Raw genomic sequence first — 19,073 nt, 5'->3', positions numbered from 1 at the left:
CTCCCGTGTCTTGGGGACTGTGAGTATAATAAACTGTGACTTGTTCGTTGGCAATCATTTGTGTGTCTGTGCATCTTACTATACCTGCTCAAAACAAGTCTGGGGCATATTTTGGGGACAACTGGAGGAGCAAGCAGGATATGTGAACACCAGATGGAGATGATGAGTCCATAGAGTGCTCTGGGCTTAGTAATGCGCTCAGCAGAGTGGCCACTGCCCAAGAGGGCACTGCCAGTGTTGGCAGCATGATGGCTACTGCTTGCGTTGTTTTTTATTGGGCATTGCCATGATGTTGCAGCCTAAAGATGGGGAACTGGAAAAGCTGAGTCCCCAGGGAGCTACCGTGGAGAGTGCTGCATACCGTAGCGCAGGCGGCTCCAAGCCCTGCAGAGTGCCGCCGGCGGGATTGCATGCAAGAGTGGCACGAACCTTTCCAAGACAGGAAGACTGGGGTGTGTGGTCCCATAAAGAATTCCAAGACAGAAAAACTGGGACCTGCGTTCACTGAAAGAATCCCAAGATGAAAAGACTGGAGCATATTGTACCCCCAGAGAATTGTAAGATGAGAAGACTGGGGTGTATGATTCCAAGACAAAAAGAGGAAATACAGTACCTCCAAAGAATTCCAAGACAAAAAAACTGGGGCAACTGGAAGTAACCAAGATGTCTCTCAATAGGCGAACATAAATGTTTAAAACTGTGGTACACTGAAAAAAACTGTGGCATACGGTCTCCCAGATAATTCCAAGATGAACCGGGAGTATCGTACCCCAAAGGATTCTAAGATGAAAAGACTGCGGTGCACGGTACTGCAAAGAATGCTAAAACAGTAACACTGGGGCATACGGTTCTCCAAAGACCCCAAAATGAAAAGACTGGGGCATCCATCCCCGAAAACAATTCCAAGACAGATAACTGGGACTTATAGTCCCTGAAATAATTCCAAGATGAAAAGACACTTCCAAGATGACAAGATAATTCCAAGATGACACCGCGAACTATTACGACACAAAAAGATCACAGAGTACAGCACTGCAAATGATCCCAGGATGGAAAGGTTGGGGCATGCGATCTCTTAAAAGATTCCGGGATGAAAAGACTGGGGCATATAGCCCTGCAAATGAGTCCAAGACAAAAAGACTAGGCATAGGGTCTCCGAAAAGATTCCAAGATGGGAAAGACTGGGGCATACAGTGTCCCCAAAGATTCGAAGAGTACAGCCCTGCAAGTGACTCCAAGATGGGAAAGACTGGGGCATACAGTGTCCCCAAAGATTCGAAGAGTACAGCCCTGCAAGTGACTCCAAGATGGAAACACTGGGGCACACAGTGCCCCAAAGAATTCCAAGATGAAAGAACTGGGGTGTATGACACTACAAATGATTCCAAGGCAAAAAGACCAGGGAATGGCTGGGCACGGTGGCTCACGCCTGTAATCCAGCACTTTAGGAGACCGAGGCAGGCGGATCATGAGGTCAGGAGATGGAGACCATCCTGGCTAACACAGTGAAACCCCATCTCTACTAAAAATACAAAAAATTAGCCGGGCATGGTGGCAGGTGCCTGTAGTCACAGCTACTTGGGAGGCTAAGGCAGGAGAATCGCTTGAACCTGGGAGCCGAGATCACACCACTGCACTCCAGCCTGGGCGACAGAGCAAGAGTCTGTCTCAAAAAAAAAAAAAAAAAAAAAAGTGTAGGGAATAAAGCAATGCACATGATTCCAAGATAAAAAGACTGGAGTATATGGTTCCCTGAAAAATTCCAAGATGAAAAGACTGGGGCATATAGTCCCCCAAATAATTCCAAGAGAAAAATAATCAGGAAATACAGCTCTGCAAACGATTCCAAAATTAAAAGACTGGGGAGTATGACACTGCAATGATTCAAAGACAAAAAGACTAGGTAGGGCATACAGTCTCCCAAAAGATTCCAAGATGAAAAGACTGGGGTGTATAATGCCACAAAGAATTCTAAGACAAAAAGATTGGGGCATACGGACTCCCAAAAGATTCCTAGATTAAAAGACTGGGGTGTATAGTCCCCCCAAAGAGTTCCAAGATGAAAAGATTGGGGCAGACGGCACTGCAAACGATTCCAAGACAAAAAGATTGGGATGTACGATCTCATAAAAGATTCCAAGATGAAAAAACTGGTGAATACAGTCCGCCAAAGAATTCCAAAATGAAAAGACTGGGGCTTAAGCTGCCCCCAAAAATTCCAAGACAAAAAGTCTGGAGCTGCGGCACCGCAAAAGATTCCAAGATGAAAAGACTGGAACGTAGCGTCTCCCAAAAGATTTCATGATGAAAACACTGGCGTGTACAGTCCACCAAAGAATTCCAAGACAAAAATACTAGCGCATACAACACTGCAAATGACTCCAAGACAAAAGACTGGGGCATATGACACCCCAAAATATTCCAAGGTGAAATGACTAGGGCATAGGGCATTGCAAGCGATTCCAAGCCGTAAAAACTGGAGCGTACAATCTCCCAAAACATTCCAAGATGGAAAGACTGGTGAATACCGTATCCCAAATAATCCCACAACAAAAAGACTGGGGCATACGGTCTCCCAAAAGATTCCAAGATGAAAAACGGGTGCGTACAATCCCGCAAAGAATTCTAAGACGAAAAGACCAAGGGTACAATATCCCAAAGGTTTTCAAGACGGAAAGATTGGGGTGTACAGCACTGCAAACAATGCCAAGACAAAAACACTAGGGCAATACGGTCCGCTACAGGATTCCAAGATGAAAAGATTGGGTATACAGTTCCCCAGAGAATTTCAAGACGAAAAGATCAGGGAGTACGGCACTTCAAACAATTGCAAAACAAACAGACCGGGACAGTCGGGCGGGCGCAGTGGCTCACGCCTGTAATCCCAGCACTTTGGGAGGCCGAGGCGGGCAGATCACGAGGTCAGGAGATGGAGACCATCCTAGCCAACATGGTGAAGCCCCATCTCTACCAAAAATACAAAATTTGGCTGGGCATAGTGGCGCATGCCTGCAATCCCAGCGACTTGGGAGGCTGAGGCAGGAGAATCGCTTGAACCAGGGAGGCGGAGGTTGCAGCGAGCCGAGATCAAGCCACTACACTCCAGCTTGGCGACAGACTGAGACTCCATCTCAAAAAAAAAAAAAAAAAAAAAAAAAAAAAAAAAAAAAAAAAAAAAAGACGGGAGCATACAGTCTCCCAAATGATTCCAAGACAAAATGACTGGGGCGTATGGCCCCCAAATAATCCCAAGATGAAAACCTAGAGCATCCGGCGCTACTAAAGATCCCAAGACCGGCCGGGTGCTGTGGCTCACGCCTGTAATTCCAGCACTTTGGGAGGCCGAGGCGGGCGGATCACCTGAGGTCAGGGGTTTGAGACCAGCCTGACCAATATGATGAAACCCCGTCTCTACTAAAAATAAAAAATTAGGTGGACGTAGTGGCATGCGCCTGTAATCCCAGCTACACGGAAGGCTGAGGCAGAAGAATCGCTTGAACCCGGGAGGCAGAGGTTGCAGTGAGCCGAGATCGCGCCATTGCACTCCAACCCGGGCAACAACAGCGAAACTCCGTCTCAAAAAAACAAAACAAACAAACAAAAAAGATTCCAAGACAAAAAGACTGAGGCGTATGGTACAGTAAATGATTCCAAGATGAGGAGTGAGGCATAGTGTACTACAAAGAATCAAACGTGAGTAGAGTGCAGCACAAGGTACGGCACACAATAGAGTGCCGAGAAACGTTCGGAGACGCTTAGAGTGCCACCTACTGTCTCACATAGACATCCAGGCCGCAGGCTGTGCTCGGTGGCTCCTGCCTGGAATCCCAGCACTTCCAAGAGGCCGAGTGGGAGGATCGTTGGAGCCCAGGAGTTTGAGACCAGCATGGGCAACAAAACAAGACCCTGTCTCTACAAAAAAAAAACAAAAAACCAAAAAATTAGCTAGGCATGGTGGTGGATGCCTTTAAGACTAACAACTCAACAGGATGAGGCAGGAGGATCTCTCCCGCCCAAGAGTTCGAGGTTACAGCGAGCTATGATTGCACCACTGCACTCCAGCCTGGGTGACCCTGTCTCATAAGAAAAGAAAAGAAAAACCCGTCGGGCAGGGTGGCCCATGCCTGTAACCCCAGCACTTTGGGAGGCTGAGGCAGGAAGATCACTTGAACCCAGGAGTTTCAGACTCACCTGGGCAACATGGCAAGACTTCATCTCTACAAAAAGTCCAAAATTAACTGGGCGTGGTAGTGTGGCCTGTAGTCCCAGCTACTTAGGACACTAAGGTGGGGAGATTGCTTGAGCCAGGGATGTCGAGGCTTCAGTGAACAGTGATTGCACCACTGCACTCCAGCCTGGGCGACTGAGCAAGACCCTATCTCAAAAAAAAAAAAAAAAAAAAAAAATCCCACCTAGAGACAGCATAGAAGCTGTGCACCTTCCTATGTAGCTTGTCCTGTGCATCACTCCCATCTGGCTGCCTCTGAGTTCTAGCCTTTGTAATAAACTGCAAATATAGGGAGTTAACTATTTTCCTGAGTTCTCCAAGCTGGTCTAGCAAATTAACGAATGTGAGAGGCAGTCATAGGAACCCTGGATTCCTGTTGGCTGTAAGAACAGGTTACAACCCGGCATGTGAAATTGGGGCAGTCTTGACTGAGCCCTTGACCTGTGGTGTCTGTACTGTCACCAGATAGAGAAAGAGTCAGAATTAAGTTGATTCACAGGACACTACTTGATGTCCATAGAGAACTGGAAAATTGCTTGCTATGGGAAAAACTCCTGAATCCTGTGGCAGAAATATTAAGAATACCGTGAAAGTATAGAAAAAAAGTTGTGGCCAGGCACGATGACTCACACCTGTAATCCCAGCACTTTTCAAGGCCAAAGCAGGCAGATCATTTGAGGTCAGGTGTTCAAGACCAGCCTGGCCAACAGGGCAAAACCCCGACTCTACTACAAATACAAACATTAGCCAGGCGTGATGGCACACACCTATAATCCCAGCTACTTGGGAGGTTGAAGTATGAGAATTGCTTGAATCAGGGAGGCAGAGTTTGCAGTGAGCCCAGATTGTACCACTGCACTCCAGCCTGAGCCACAGAGCAAGGCTCTGTCTCAAAAAAAAAAAAAAAGGAAAGAAAAAAAAATGTTGTTTGTCCCATCATATACACAGTCTCTGGCATAATCTATTACTATAATTTCCTTTTCTAGCTCTGGTCCCCTCCAATTCCCTATCTTCCCTCTATTTCTAGTGTCCTTCTAGTTTCTATTTTTTTATTCTCAGCCCAACGTAGATACCAAATATAATGCACTGATCACAGGCACCAGAAAATTTTTTTAGCACAATCAGTTCTCTATTCTTTATCTGTGATCTGGGGAAGAAACCCATGAGTAAACCATTCTAGGTTTGCTGTACAAAGGACACAAAATAATGCATGTAAGTGCCTAACATAGTGTCAGGCTCATAGGAAAAGCTATGCAATAGTAAAAGTGCACAATATCGTTGTTATAACCTTACAGGAATAATCCTTTTATTAGAATGTATTATGAAATATTTCACACAACTAACATGACTATGACTTTGTTGAAACTTGGCAATTTCTTTTTCTTTTTTTCTTTTTTCTTTTTTTTTTTTTTGAGACAGAGTTTCCAACTTGTTGCCCAGGCTGGAGTGCAATGGCACGATCTCGGCTCACCGCAACCGCCACCTCCCAGGTTCAAGCAATTCTCCTGCCTCAGCCTCCTGAGTAGCTGGGGTTACACCCAGCTAATTTTGTATTTTTAGTAGAGACAGGATTTCTCCATGTTGGTCAGGCTGGTCTTGAACTTCCAACCTCTGGTGATCCGCCCGCCTCGCCCTCCCAAAGTGCTGGGATTACAGGCATAAGCCACCATGCCCGGTGAAACTTAGCAATTTCTTGGGCTTCTAATAATTTAGTGATCAATGACTCCAATCAGAGAGTTCATTTGATGATATTATTTTAGATTTATGTGAGACTACTGTGAACAACAAAATAATGGTTTCCTGCTGTTACAGTAAAGCTACACTGTGCTCATATTCCTTCCTTGACAAGTGGGACGTGCTGATCCTGTGATAATCTTCTGCTAAAGGAGTTAATTTATTTTGCAGCAAATAATTTGTGGAGATGAGTTCATTTCCTGTGATGAATATCAGTACAACATAACCAGGTTACTTGCTATGATCTCACTGAGCTGCTATAATCCAACTGGCTAAAGAACTCATCAACTATATACCTCAGCAAGAAAGAAACCCAGCTTTTCCAAAGAAATTACGTTTGGACACTCTCTTAAGTTTCATAAATACGTTATTTACTGATTGCTTGAGAAACACATAAAAAGGAAGATACGTGCACGCTGAAGGAAATTACTGAAGAGCAACCCAATCAATACGAGCAGATTCCACTTGCAACACCTAAAAGACAACCTCTTTTAAAAAATCAAGCTTTGCTTATTTAAGGCTGAAAAAAATAAGTGTGACTATTCCTGTAAATATTTGAATAAAAGGACAAAATGGCTGAATACTTGCTACAATCATTTTTTTCCTCTCTGCGTTTTTAATACATTTCTGAGGAAATCTCAAAATGCCACTTTTATACAATGCTTGGGATATTATAATCCCTCCTACAAAATAAGCTGTTTTCAGTGTGTGCTTCACTGAAATTCAGCCCTTCCCATCAACCTCCAAAAATCTAAAAGGAAGACCACGGAGAAACACTGTATTTATACATGACGTATCATTCCAGAGCAAGGAACCCCTCCCAGACAAGAAAGGAAGAATCATTTCATTCTACTATCTTCTCAAATTTTCCCAGCTTCTTTAGTGCTCATAAAGAACCATAATTAAGTATACGTGTGTATGTGCGTTAATAATGATAAAATCATTCCAGAGGTAGATGATTTTACTTTGTATAACATTAATGAAATGAAAGTTCCATTGGGGCAGAATGACAGATAGAACGGCCATGTTTAATGTTATCAATATAGTTGGGTGATAGAATAAATAATCTATATCAACATGACATTTTCCATATGGTAACCAAAAAATTTATTTGACTAAGCTTTTATCTCCTGAACTTGCTGGCAGTTTTGGAACTAAAGAGAAAATCAGCCAGGCACAGTGGCTCACGCCTGTAATCCCAACACTTTGGGAGGTCAAGGTGGGGGTGGATCATGAGGTCAAGAGTTCGAGATCAGCCTGGCCCAGATAGTGAAACCCCGTCTCTACTAAAAAATACAAAAATTAGCCAGGCGTGATGACAGGCACCTGTAATCCCACCTACTCGGGAAGCTGAGGCATGAGAATGACTTGAACCCGGGAGGCAGAGATTGCACTGAGCCAAGATTGCTCCATTGCAACTCTAACCTGGGTGACAGAGCAAGACTCTGTCTCAAAAAAAAAAAAAGAGAGAGAGAGAAAATCGCCAGCTCTTCTAAAGGGTAAGTGGTACTTTTAGATGTTACTTCCCTAAACGAACTCTTCCCTGCCTCCACAAACCTATGCCCCAGCCTAAATCAGGGCCCCTACTCTAAGCTCCTCACTTAGAGCAACTATGATTATGTATGTGGAGGCTTATTTGAAGAACGTCTGTCTCCGCCAGCAGCCTGTGGTTTTGCTTACCTTCACACTCCCAGAGCCTAGCACAGTGCCTGGCAAACTGTAGGGCTCAAGAGTATTTACTGAAGGAAAGACTATTCAGTAGGTTTTGATAAAGGCATTCCTGTGTCTGGGCTTCTTGGCAATAACTATTTTGTCTGAGAAGACAAACGTGAACTGGAGAAGAGAATTTAAGTTCTTAATTATCATCAAATCAATTCCTGTTTCAGTTCCTCTTTATTTATTTATTTATTTTTTTTTTTTGAGACAGAGTCTCGCTCTGTCACCCAGGCTGGAGTGCAGCGGCAAGATCTCAGCTCACTGCAAGCTCCAAGCTCGGCCTGCCAGGTTCACGCCATTCTCCTGCCCCACCCTCCTGAGTAGCTGGGACTACAGGCAGCCGCCACCTGCCTGCCACCAAGCCTAGCTAATTTTTTTGTATTTTTAGTAGAGACGGGGTTTCACTATGTTAGCCAGGATGGTCTCGATCTCGTGATTCACCCGCCTCCGCCTCCCAAAGTGCTGGGATTACAGGCCTGAGCCACCGCGTCCGGCCCCTCTTTTTTTTTTTTTTTTTTTTTTTTTTAACCTAAAGCGTTAAAAGAATATTGAGTACCTAGAAAAGCCAGGCCCACTCCTGAGAGGTGTGTTCAATCTGTTCAGCCACTTCCTTACTTCCTTAGACCAGCACTTCTGATTGATAACAGGTTTCATTTCCAGGAAAAGATGATGAGATTTTTCTCTAAACCACTATGAGGAGTTCACTATAGTTCACTATAAACCATTGTCACTGTCATATGTTGTTTATCCTTAAAACCAGTTGACCTAACTCCACTCAAAGGAAGCAAGTACCAACCACATCTAATTATATAAGTCGCATTTAACACACACAGTAATACTAAGCATTTCCTGAGTACTTGTGAAGTACAGTACAATGCTAAACAACTTCACGTGCATTGCCATATTTAACTCTCTCAAGAATCCTGGGAGGTACTGTTATTATTTCCACAAGGCTAAGAGAGCTTTGTCACTTAGCAAAAGTGGTGAAGACCAGACTAAACATCTAGGTCTGTCTGACCTCAGGGTCTTCCTTCTTAACCCCTATACACACAGTCTCTCTGAGTAATGATCTGTTAAGGTGTTCATCTCCCTTACTAAACTGAGAAAGTCAAGGGCAAGAAATATATTTTACTCATCCTTGTATCTCAGCAAGGAACAGAGTGCTGAAAACATAATAGGTGCTCAATGAATGTCTAGTGAAGAAGAAGGAAGTGATTTCTCAGTCATCAAAATGATGCTATGTTTAGTAGGGTTTTAATGTTACATATATTGAATTATATTATGTATGGAAATAAAATATGAAATAAGACAAATTGCATGTAATAAGTCAAATATTATATATATAAATATATATAGCGCTTCTTGAGTTATTTTTTTATTTTTTTGAGACAGGGTCTCTCACCCTGTCGTCCAGGCTGAGGGCAGTGGCACGATCACAGCTCACTGTAGCCTCAACCGTCTGGGCTCAAGTGATCCTCCCACTTTAGCCTCCCAAGTAGCTAGGACTACAGGCACACACCACCACACCTGGATAGGTTCTGATTTTTTGGAGAGACAAGGTCTTGCTATATTGTCCAGGCTGGTCTCGGACTTCTGGATGTGAGCAATCCTCCTGCTTTGGCCTCACAAAGTGCTGAGCTTACAGGCATGCCATTGCACCTGGTATATATAACTATTTTTATGAAATTATTAATCCATGTTTTATGTCAAAGCATAAAACACTGCCAGTTTGTTAGGTCAAAAATGGTCAAGATCAAATACCAGCACTTTTACATGGCACAAGCTAATTTTTTTTAAAAGCTCTGTCAACTCTCAGTTATATAATTAAGTAAAATTCTCCAGTGCCAGATTTTTCCACTCAACTAGAGGTTTATCATTATAAACTATTAAAGAGAAAGTTTCATAAAAAATTAAGGATATCATAGCTATAAGCACTTTCTTCTGGGTTCAATAATCTAACTTTCATCCAACTTTGTATTTTATTATTTTTCATGCCATTAGGGACAACTTGGTCCTAATGAAAATTCAAGCAGGCACATATATATTACACATGGCTTGGATTCTCCATCTTTTTAAGCTGCCAGATTGCCTATCTCCTTTCAAACTCCTTCTCAATGAAGTCTCTTCTTTTTTAGATTAACTCCACCTTTATCCCATGCCCTGACCCACCCCCAATGTTCCTCAAGCACATTCATAATGATATTTCACATGTTTATAGTGATCACCTTTTGCTGAATATTGCTCTCTATTATATCCAATTATGTAAACCATTTGAAATGGAGGAACTATACCCAGCTCATTCAGTTATTATACTAGGTGACTGACTCGTTGAGTTGGAAGATTAACTTTTTTTTCTTTTTTTGTGTAAAAAGAAACATAAAATTAGCACTTCAGACAGTGACCCTGGATGACATTTTAAGTACATATGAGCTCTGCTTTGCTTCTACATGATACCTGAGGGAGGACTATGATCTCTCCTTATTGAATTCCTTATGCGCTAAACTTTATAAAACGCATTACTTTCTTGGGCCAGGCACAGTGGCTCATACCTGTAATCCTAGTGCTTTGGGAGGCCAAAGCAGGATGATGGCTTTGGGCCGGGAGCTTAAGACCAGCCTGGGCAACATAGTGAGACCCTGTCTCTATAGAAACATAGTGGGGCACGGCAGCATGTGCCTGTAATCCAAGCTACTCAAGAGGCTGAGGCAAGGGGATCGCTTGAGCCCGAGAATTCAAAGCTGCAGTGAGCCAAGGTCACACTACCGCACTCCAGCCTGGTGGCAGAGCAAGACCCTGTCTTCATTTCCCCTTACTTGAAACTTTGTCATCTAGGGATTGCCAGTGATACCAACAAGGCCTCCTGTTTTTTGGTGTTCCAAGAATACATACTTAATCCACTGGTGGGCCTCTGTGGAGTTTTAAAACTCCATTCAATGCAAAGTCCACTTGGGAACTTCCTGGTCCTAGTTGAGTTGAACACAGTTGTACTATCTGGCCTGGTTAAATTCTGAAATCCTACATGTAGATCAGCAACACCGACATTACTGGTTTTAAGAATTAAAGAGACTTCATTGCTGGTCTGAGTTAGACGTGGATTTCAAAGAGGATAGTAATCAACAGTGTTGTCGAGAATAGCACAGTGAAAAATGTAAAGGTCTATGCAAATATATTTTGCTTGTAACCTGACATTTTCCCAGTTCCCAGTGTGTACAAATGAGGCAGTATTTAGAATTGTAACTCAGGATTCATTGGGGTGACCCCACTGGCTGGTCCATTGCCCACTGTGTTTGCCCAACAAGTACATCACACTTTCTTATTTGTAAACTGAGATTAGAGGTGCCTTCAAGTGACAATATGTTGTGATTCAATAACATCCTTCTAAAAACATGATGTTGACACTTCAGAATTAACATTAGAACACTTGGAAACCTTTCATTCAATAGCTCTGGTGGTATTACTTTTTTTTTTTTTTTTGAGACGGAGTCTCGCTCTGTCGCCCAGGCTGGAGTGCAGTGGCCGGATCTCAGCTCACTGCAAGCTCCGCCTTCCGGGTTTACGCCATTCTCCTGCCTCAGCCTCCCGAGTAGCTGGGACTACAGGCGCCCGCCACCTCGCCCGGCTAGTTTTTTGTATTTTTTTTAGTAGAGATGGGGTTTCACCGTGTTAGCCAGGATGGTCTCGATCTCCTGACCTCGTGATCCGCCCGTCTCGGCCTCCCAAAGTGCTGGGATTACAGGCTTGAGCCACCGCGCCCGGCCTACTTTTTTTTTTTTTTTTTAATTTGAGACAGAGTCTTGCTCTGTCACCCAGGTTGGAGTGCAATGGCTTGGCTCACTGCAACCTCTGCCTCCCGGGTTCAAGCAATTCTCCCGCCTCAGCCTCCTGAATAGCTGGGATTACAGGCGCCCGCCACCACGCCCGGCTAATTTTTGTATTTTTATTAGAGGGGGGGGTTTCACTATGTTGGTCAGGCTGGTCTCAAACTAATCTCAGGTGATCCACCCACCTCAGCCTCCCAAAGTGCTGGGATTACAGGCATAAGCCACTGCACCCAGCCAGAATTACTTTTTTTTTTGAGACGGAGTTTTACTCTTGTTGCCCAAGCCAGAGTGCAATGGTGCGATCTTGGCTCACTGCCACCTCCACCTCCCAGGTTCAAGCGATTCTCCTGCCTCAGCCTCCCAAGTAGCTGGGATTACAGGCACACGCCACCATGCCTGGCTAATTTTTTGTATTTTTAGTAGAAACGGGGTTTCACCACGTTAGCCAGGCTGATCTCAAACTCCTGACCTCAGGTGATCCACCCCCCTCAGCCTCCAAAAGTGCTGGGATTACAAGCACGAGCCACAGCACCCAGTCCAGAATTACTATTTTTAAAAATCAAAAGTAACCTTAAGTTGCTTTCATCACCCCTATTTTCATCCTGCACTACTGTGCCTTCTTTCCGGAAGAAACTAGCCTACGGTATAACCAGCATATTTTGTTGTCCTACTGACTTGTGAGCTCATGTTCCCAACCATTTGCCAGGTTTAGTTTGTAAAAAGGATGACGAGGAGAAGGTTATAAATAATTGGTTCTGTTCCTGGTTGAAAAGCCATCTGTTTCCCATTTGTGGTTTGGGGTAATTCACTATCTCCAGCATCCTACCTTTTAGATTAGGTAGAAAGAGAAAGTCCATTCTCAGATACATTTTTTATAAAGTTAGCACCATAACAACAGCTTAGATAAGCTCATTTTATATCCAGTTGTAGTTGAAGCTTCACAATACCCTGGCGTCACTGATTTTATTGAATTGTATTTGGGTAACAGGTGTGGGAAGGCATGGCTAAATTTTACGCAGAATTTGTGCCTTTGAGAAATAGATATTTGCTATTGGTTTATGGTAAGTAATATAAAATATAAAAGTTCTTTGTTCTTGTAAGTTGTGAGCTTATGTGTGATTTTTAACTTTTTTTTTTTTTGAGATGCAGTTTTGCTCTTGTCGCCCAGGCTGGAGTGCAATGGCATGATCTCAGCTCACTGCAACCTCTGCCTCCTAGGTTCAAGCGATTCTCCTGCCTCAGCCTCCCGAGTAGCTGGGATTACAGGCGCGCACCACCACACCTGGCTAGTTTTGTATTTTTAGTAGAGACGGGGTTTCTCCATATTGGTCAGGCTGGTCTCGAACTCCCCACCTCAGGTGATCCACCCGCCTCAGCCTCCCAAAGTGCTGGGATTACAGGTGTGAGCCACCGCACCCAGCCAATTTTTAACATTTTTAAATTTTTAAATAATTTTAGAACACTCTAATCTGTGTTTAATTTTTTAAGGATATTGTGAAGTTACTTATATATTAAGCCTACACAATTGTTGGAACAAAATATTGTTGTTTCTGCTAGAAAAACTTGTCAGTGTTCTAATGATGGGGTCCTGTTCTCTGATATTTGTCTACTGCTTTAAAAACACAGCAAAGAAAAAAAGAAGGAAGGTAGGCAGGCAGGCAGGAGGGGAGAAAGAGAAAAAAGAAAAAAAAAGAGAAAGAAAAAGACTACACGAAAAGAAGGATGATAGAAATATAATAAAATAAAACTCAGCCTTAGTAAGTCACAAAAGAGATGCTTAATGGAAAAAGAATAAAAAGCAAACCTAGTACTTGCCAGATATTTTCTAAATATTATTTAATAATGCACACAACAAACCATAAAATGAAAATTAGTATTACTATTTTAACTGTGAGTAAACTGAAACTCAGAAAGTTAAGTAGCTAACTCCAGGTCACATAGAGAGAAAGACACCGGGTAGGGGTCCAGTTTCAGGTGTAAATGACTTCAAAGCTGCCCTACTCTGTGTACCTCAATTAAAGATGACTCAACTCAAGCTTAGGACTCGTGGTGACTCCCAATGTGAAAGGCTGGATGCTTTACTTACATAGCAGAACCCTCCATTTCAGTTGCATCTGTCCATTTTTGCTCTGATTCATCCATGCCTGTGAACATCTGGAAGGCCTTGGAGCAGTTCCTGCCAGAAATCTGTTTGCATGAGTCAATGAGGAGCCTCCTGAGAGAAAATTGATCCTAAGGGGAAAAAAGTAGGGATATTAACATTTGTCCAATTACAAAGTCCTCAGAGTGAAGGAAGGAGCAGAGGAAACTGGTTCTAAACAGTAAGGGGCAAGGCTACATATCAATGCTGGAAGATGCTGGTACACATGCAGCCCAGCTTTCCTATCATATCTCTAACAGGCATGTGGGAGGGCGGCAGCCCCCCAACCCCCAAGACAGACCACAGACCAAAGCATTGTTCTGACCCTATGAAAGTACCTGTTTACGGGTGAGAGGAAGGTTCAGATCCTAGTGGAGGAACCAGCAGGAGTGCCTGGAATAGAGCCCATATCCCAGGCATTGAAGAAGAAGAGGAAATAGATGCTGGAGGAGGGTTAGAAGTGCTGGGCAGAAGCTGGACATGGTGGCTCATGCCTGTAATCCCAGCACTTTGGCAGGCCGAGGTGGGAGGATCACTTGAGGCCAGGAGTTCGAGACCAGCCTGGCCAACATGGTGAAACCCCGTCTCTACTAAAAATACAAAAATTAGCCAAGTGTGGTGGTGGGCGCCTGTAATTCCCGCTACTCGGGAGGTTAAGGCGGGAGAATCGCTTGAACCCGGGAGGCAGAGGTTACAGTGAGCCGAGATGGCACCACTGCACTCCAGCCTGGGCAACAGAGTGAGGCCCTGTCTCAAAAAAAAAAAAAGTGCTGGGCAGGAATGTTGGCTCTCAGAGAAGATAGCCCAGAGTAGGAGAGGGAGAAAATGGCTAAAGCCGTCTTTTAATTAGCCAGTTTGATGTTAAGGAAATGTAAGCCACCCCTAGTGAGTCCATGAAATGGATCTAGTCTTCTGCTCAACTGGGAGTAGGAGCCAGTAACATCCACGCGAAATGCATACATGATTTCATTTAATACTTACTGTAACCTAATAAAGTCTCAGTGTTGCCACCTCCAATTTATAGAGTTATTTTTAAAAGAAATGAGGTTCAAAAAGGATTAACAACTTTCTAGACTTACAAAAAAATAAGTAGTTATGTTAATGAGAGGTTGTTATGTCAGCAACATGGCAGTATAAAAAAACCTGAATTATCCTTCCCCCTCCCCTCCACATACTGATTCAACAAAAATTCATTGACAAATTCCCTTTGCGGAAGATCAGAAACTACCTGAAAGGCTCCTGCACCCCCAGAAAATGCTACATCAGACTCACCGAAGCCAGTAAGGAGACTCGGGACATTCTCTCACCGGAGACCCTGCCCCTAACCCCGTGCCGTATGACCATGAGAAGATCCCCTCACTCCCAAGCTTCCACCAGAGGAGGGGAAAGGTTGGTCTTTGTGTCCAGCACCTCAACTCTTGTGAGAGGACTTCCCAAAAAACTAGCTATATTTTGCCAGTCCTGGAAGTCTCATGATCGGTTACAGTTTGGATACCAAGGGGAGAATGGAGGTGGAGTCTCTGGCTGATAGGCGCCATTGGCCCTTCCCCTCACACAGCACAGGGTTTGTGGATAAAAAAAGTCCAGTTCTCAGCTTTTCCCAGGGGAGAAAGAGTTGGCCCAGAACCCCCGCTTATCAAAAAGAAAAAGACAGAAAGTGTTGACAAGGATGTGGAACTCCTGCATGCTGTTGGTAGGAATGCAAAATGATGCAGCCACTGTAGAAAACAGTTTGGAATTTCCTCAAAAAATTAAAAATAGAACTATCATGTGATCTAGCAATCTCACTTGTGGGTACATATCCAAAAGAATTGAAATCAGGATCCCAAAAAGATGTCTGTACCCCTGTGTTCATTTCATCATTATTCACAATAGCCAAGATGGCTATGGAAACAACCTAAATATCCATTGAAGGATGAATGAATAAAGAAAATGTGGGGCCAAGAGCAGTGGCTCATGCCTGTAATCTCATCACTTTAGGAGGCCAAGGTGGGCGGATCACCTGAGGTCAGGAGTTTGAAACCAGCCTGGCCAATATGGTGAAACCCTGTCTCTACTAAAAATACAAAAATGAGCCAGGCATGGTGGCATGCAACTGTAGTCCCAGCTACTAGGGAGGCTGAGGAAGGAGAATCACTGGAACCTGGGAGGCGGAGATTGCAGTGAGCCGAGGTCATGCTACTGCACTCCAGCCTGGGTGACAGAGCAAGACTCCATCTCAAAAAAAAAAAAAAAGGCCAGGCGCGGTGGCTCAAGCCTGTAATCCCAGCACTTTGGGAGGCCGAGGCAGGCGGATCATGAGGTCAGGAGATCGAGAACATCCTGGCTAACATGGCAAAACCCCGTCTCTACTAAAAATACAAAAAAATTAGCCGGGTGTGGTGGCGGGCGCCTGTAGTCACAGCTATTCGGGAGGCTGAGGCAGGAGAATGGCATGAACCCAGGAGGCGGAGCTTGCAGTGAGCTGAGATCGCGCCACCACTCCCCCCGGGGGACAGAGCAAGACTCCGTCTCAAAAAAAAAAAGAATGTTGTTGACATTTTTAAATGGTTGTTTAAAAAAACAAAAACAAATAGCAACAAAAAAAAGAAGACTACTCTATTGTGAACTGCACATGCAAGGATCCAGGTTGTGCACTCCTTATGAAAATCTAATGCCTGATGATCTGAGGTGGAACTGTTTCATCCTGAAACCATCTCCCCCATACCCTCATCCATGGAAAAATTGTCTTTCATGAAACCAGTCCCTGGTACTGAAAAGGTTGGGGACAGCTGCTATATGTGGTCCACAAAGCCTAAAATCTTTACTATCTGGCCCTTTGCAGAAAGTTTCCTGACCCCTATTAGATCTTTATGACCTGACATGGAAAGATTTCTAAGCAAAGTTATGGACTAGCATTAGCATATTTATGTTTTAAAAAATTCTTAGATATGTGTACATACCTCTATATACATATGCAGGCACAGACAAAAGATTGAACCAATAGCTGGTAAACTGCTGTCAGTGACTCCTGCTAGGAAGCAATGTGGGAACTGAGTGGGTCGGGATGTTTATTTTTTATTCTACAGATTTGTTCTGTTCTTGTCTTCTACAAAGAGAATATATCTATGTATTACTTTTCTGTTTTGTTTGTTATTGTTGTTTTTGTTTTGAGACAGGGTCTCATTCTGTCACCCAGGCTGGAGTGCAATGGCACAATCACAGTTCACTGAAGTACTGACCTCATGGACTCAAGCAATCCTTCCACCTCAATCTCCTGAGTAGTTGAGACTATAGACATGCACCACCATGACTGGATAATTTTTATATTTGGTTTGTTTGTTCATTTGTTTGAGATGGAGTTTTACTCTGTCGCCTAGGCTGGAGTGCAGTGGCACGATCTTGGCTCACTGCAACCTCTGCCTCCCAGGTTCAAACAATTCTCCTGTCTCAGCCTCCCGAGTAGCTAGGACTACAGATGCATGCCACCGCTCCTGGCTAATTTTGGTATTTTTAGCAGAAATAGGGTTTCACCATATTGGTCAAGCTGGTTTTGAACTCGTGACCTCAAGCGATCCACCCACCTTGGCCTCCGAAAGTGCTGGGATTACAGGCATGAGCCACCACACCCGGCCTTAATTTTTGTATTTTTTATAGAGACAGCATCTTGCTATGGTGCCCAGGCTGGTCTCAAACCCCTGGGCTCAAGCAATCCTCCCACCTCTGCCACCCAAAGTGCTGGGATTATAAGTGTGAGCCACCACACCCAGGCTATATATTACTTCTATAATTAAAAAATAGTAAAAAGGTGCCCGGGAGATGATGGCCACCCTCCAGCAGTGTCTAGGCTCTCCCTGCAGGTGCAATGCTTCAGTACATCTGTGGTCAGACCATTGCCAAGCCTGTAAGGCTTCAGTTCAGGTATACAGTATTGAAGGTCTCTATGCCATGGCTCTTCATTCTGCTGCATTGAAACAGAATAAGCTGGAGCAAGTAGAAAAGGAGCTGTTGAGAATAGCACAAATCCTGAAGGAACCCAAAGTGGCTGCTTCTATTTTGAACCCCTATGTGAAGCGTTCCGTTAAAGTGAAAAGCCTAAATGACATCACAGCCAGAGACGTTCTCTTCCCTCACAACCCCGATCAGTTTGCTTGCTGAACATGGTCACTGAAGCAATACCCAAGGAGTCATTTCTGCCTTTTCTACCATGATGAGTGTCCACCATGGAGAGCTACCTTGCACAGTGGCCACTGCATCTCCTTTAGAGGAAGCCACACTCTCTGAATTAGAGAATTCTAATTCTCTAATTCTAAATCTCTTCAGGAGATTCCTAAGTCAAGGCCAAGTATTGAAATTGGAGGGTAAGACTGATCTGTCAATCATAGGTGGAATGATTGTGTGCATTGGAAAGAAATATGTTGACATGTCTGCCAAGACCAAGATTCAGAAGTTGAGCAGGGCTATGCAAGATGTTGTCTAAAAGTGTTGGTTTTCTGCCATCACTGAAAATTCTTAAACTTGGAGCAACAATAAAAAGCTTCTGGAACAGAAAAAATAATAAAAATACTACTTGGACAAAATAATGAACAATAATCTTTAGCCCTTCAAATTTCTACTTTTTGGCCAGGCATGGTAGCTCACGTCTTTTTTCCCAGCCCTCTGGGAGGCTTGAGGCGGATGGATCACTTGAGGTCAGGAGTTCAAAACCAGCATTGTCAACATGGTGAAATTCTGTCTCTGCTAATAATACTTGCACAAAAACTACTAGAATACACATGGCAGATTAACATTCAATATCTATCTTATCTCTTCCTAGGATGCTTTCTTATATTGAAGAAGATGGAAGATTAAAGAAAAAAAATTATACATATTTCAGACTCCCTTGCAGCTAGGGCTCTGGGTGTGATTTAGGTTTCTTAAATCAGATTATGAGGTAAGAGCCCCCCTTTTTTGGTGTTTCTACATTTACACTTTAAAAATGGTCACAAAGAGGCTGGGCATGGTGGCTCACCCCTTTAATTCCAGCCCTTTGGGAGGCCGAGGTAGTTGGATCTCTTAAACCCAGGAGTTCAAGACCAACGTGGGCAACATAGCAAAACGCTGTCTCTACAAAAAATTAAAGAGTTAGCCAGGCATGGTGGTGCACACTTGCAGTCCCAGCTACTTGGAAGGCTGAAGTTGGAGCCTGGAGTTGAAGGCTGCAGTGAGTTGTGATTGTGCCATTGAACTCCAGCTTGAGTAAAAGAGTAAGACTCTGTCTCAAAATAACAATTTTTAAAAAATTGTCACAGAGGCATGTGGTTTCTCTGGGGTAGGAATAGCAGCATTCAGGCACTAGCTCCTCTGTCAAGGAGCAGGCTACAGCAGGTACAGCTCCATTCTGAAGCTGGTCATTGTGGAGACAAGTTTCTACTCATGACGGCTTCCTGATTGGATCAGTGATGGTATGACTTCA

At 43.8% G+C, this 19,073-nt stretch overlaps 1 pseudogene; it reads left to right on the top strand.

The window, feature by feature from the left end:
* Positions 1-1,065: 1,065 nt before the first annotated feature.
* On the top strand, positions 1,066-18,098 carry LOC105468279 (uncharacterized; annotated as a pseudogene).
* The last annotated feature ends 975 nt before the right edge of the window (positions 18,099-19,073 follow it).

Source organism: Macaca nemestrina, chromosome 11, assembly GCF_043159975.1.
Source record: "Macaca nemestrina isolate mMacNem1 chromosome 11, mMacNem.hap1, whole genome shotgun sequence".
Taxonomy (NCBI): domain Eukaryota; kingdom Metazoa; phylum Chordata; class Mammalia; order Primates; family Cercopithecidae; genus Macaca; species Macaca nemestrina.
This window is presented reverse-complemented; position numbering and strand designations above follow the sequence as displayed.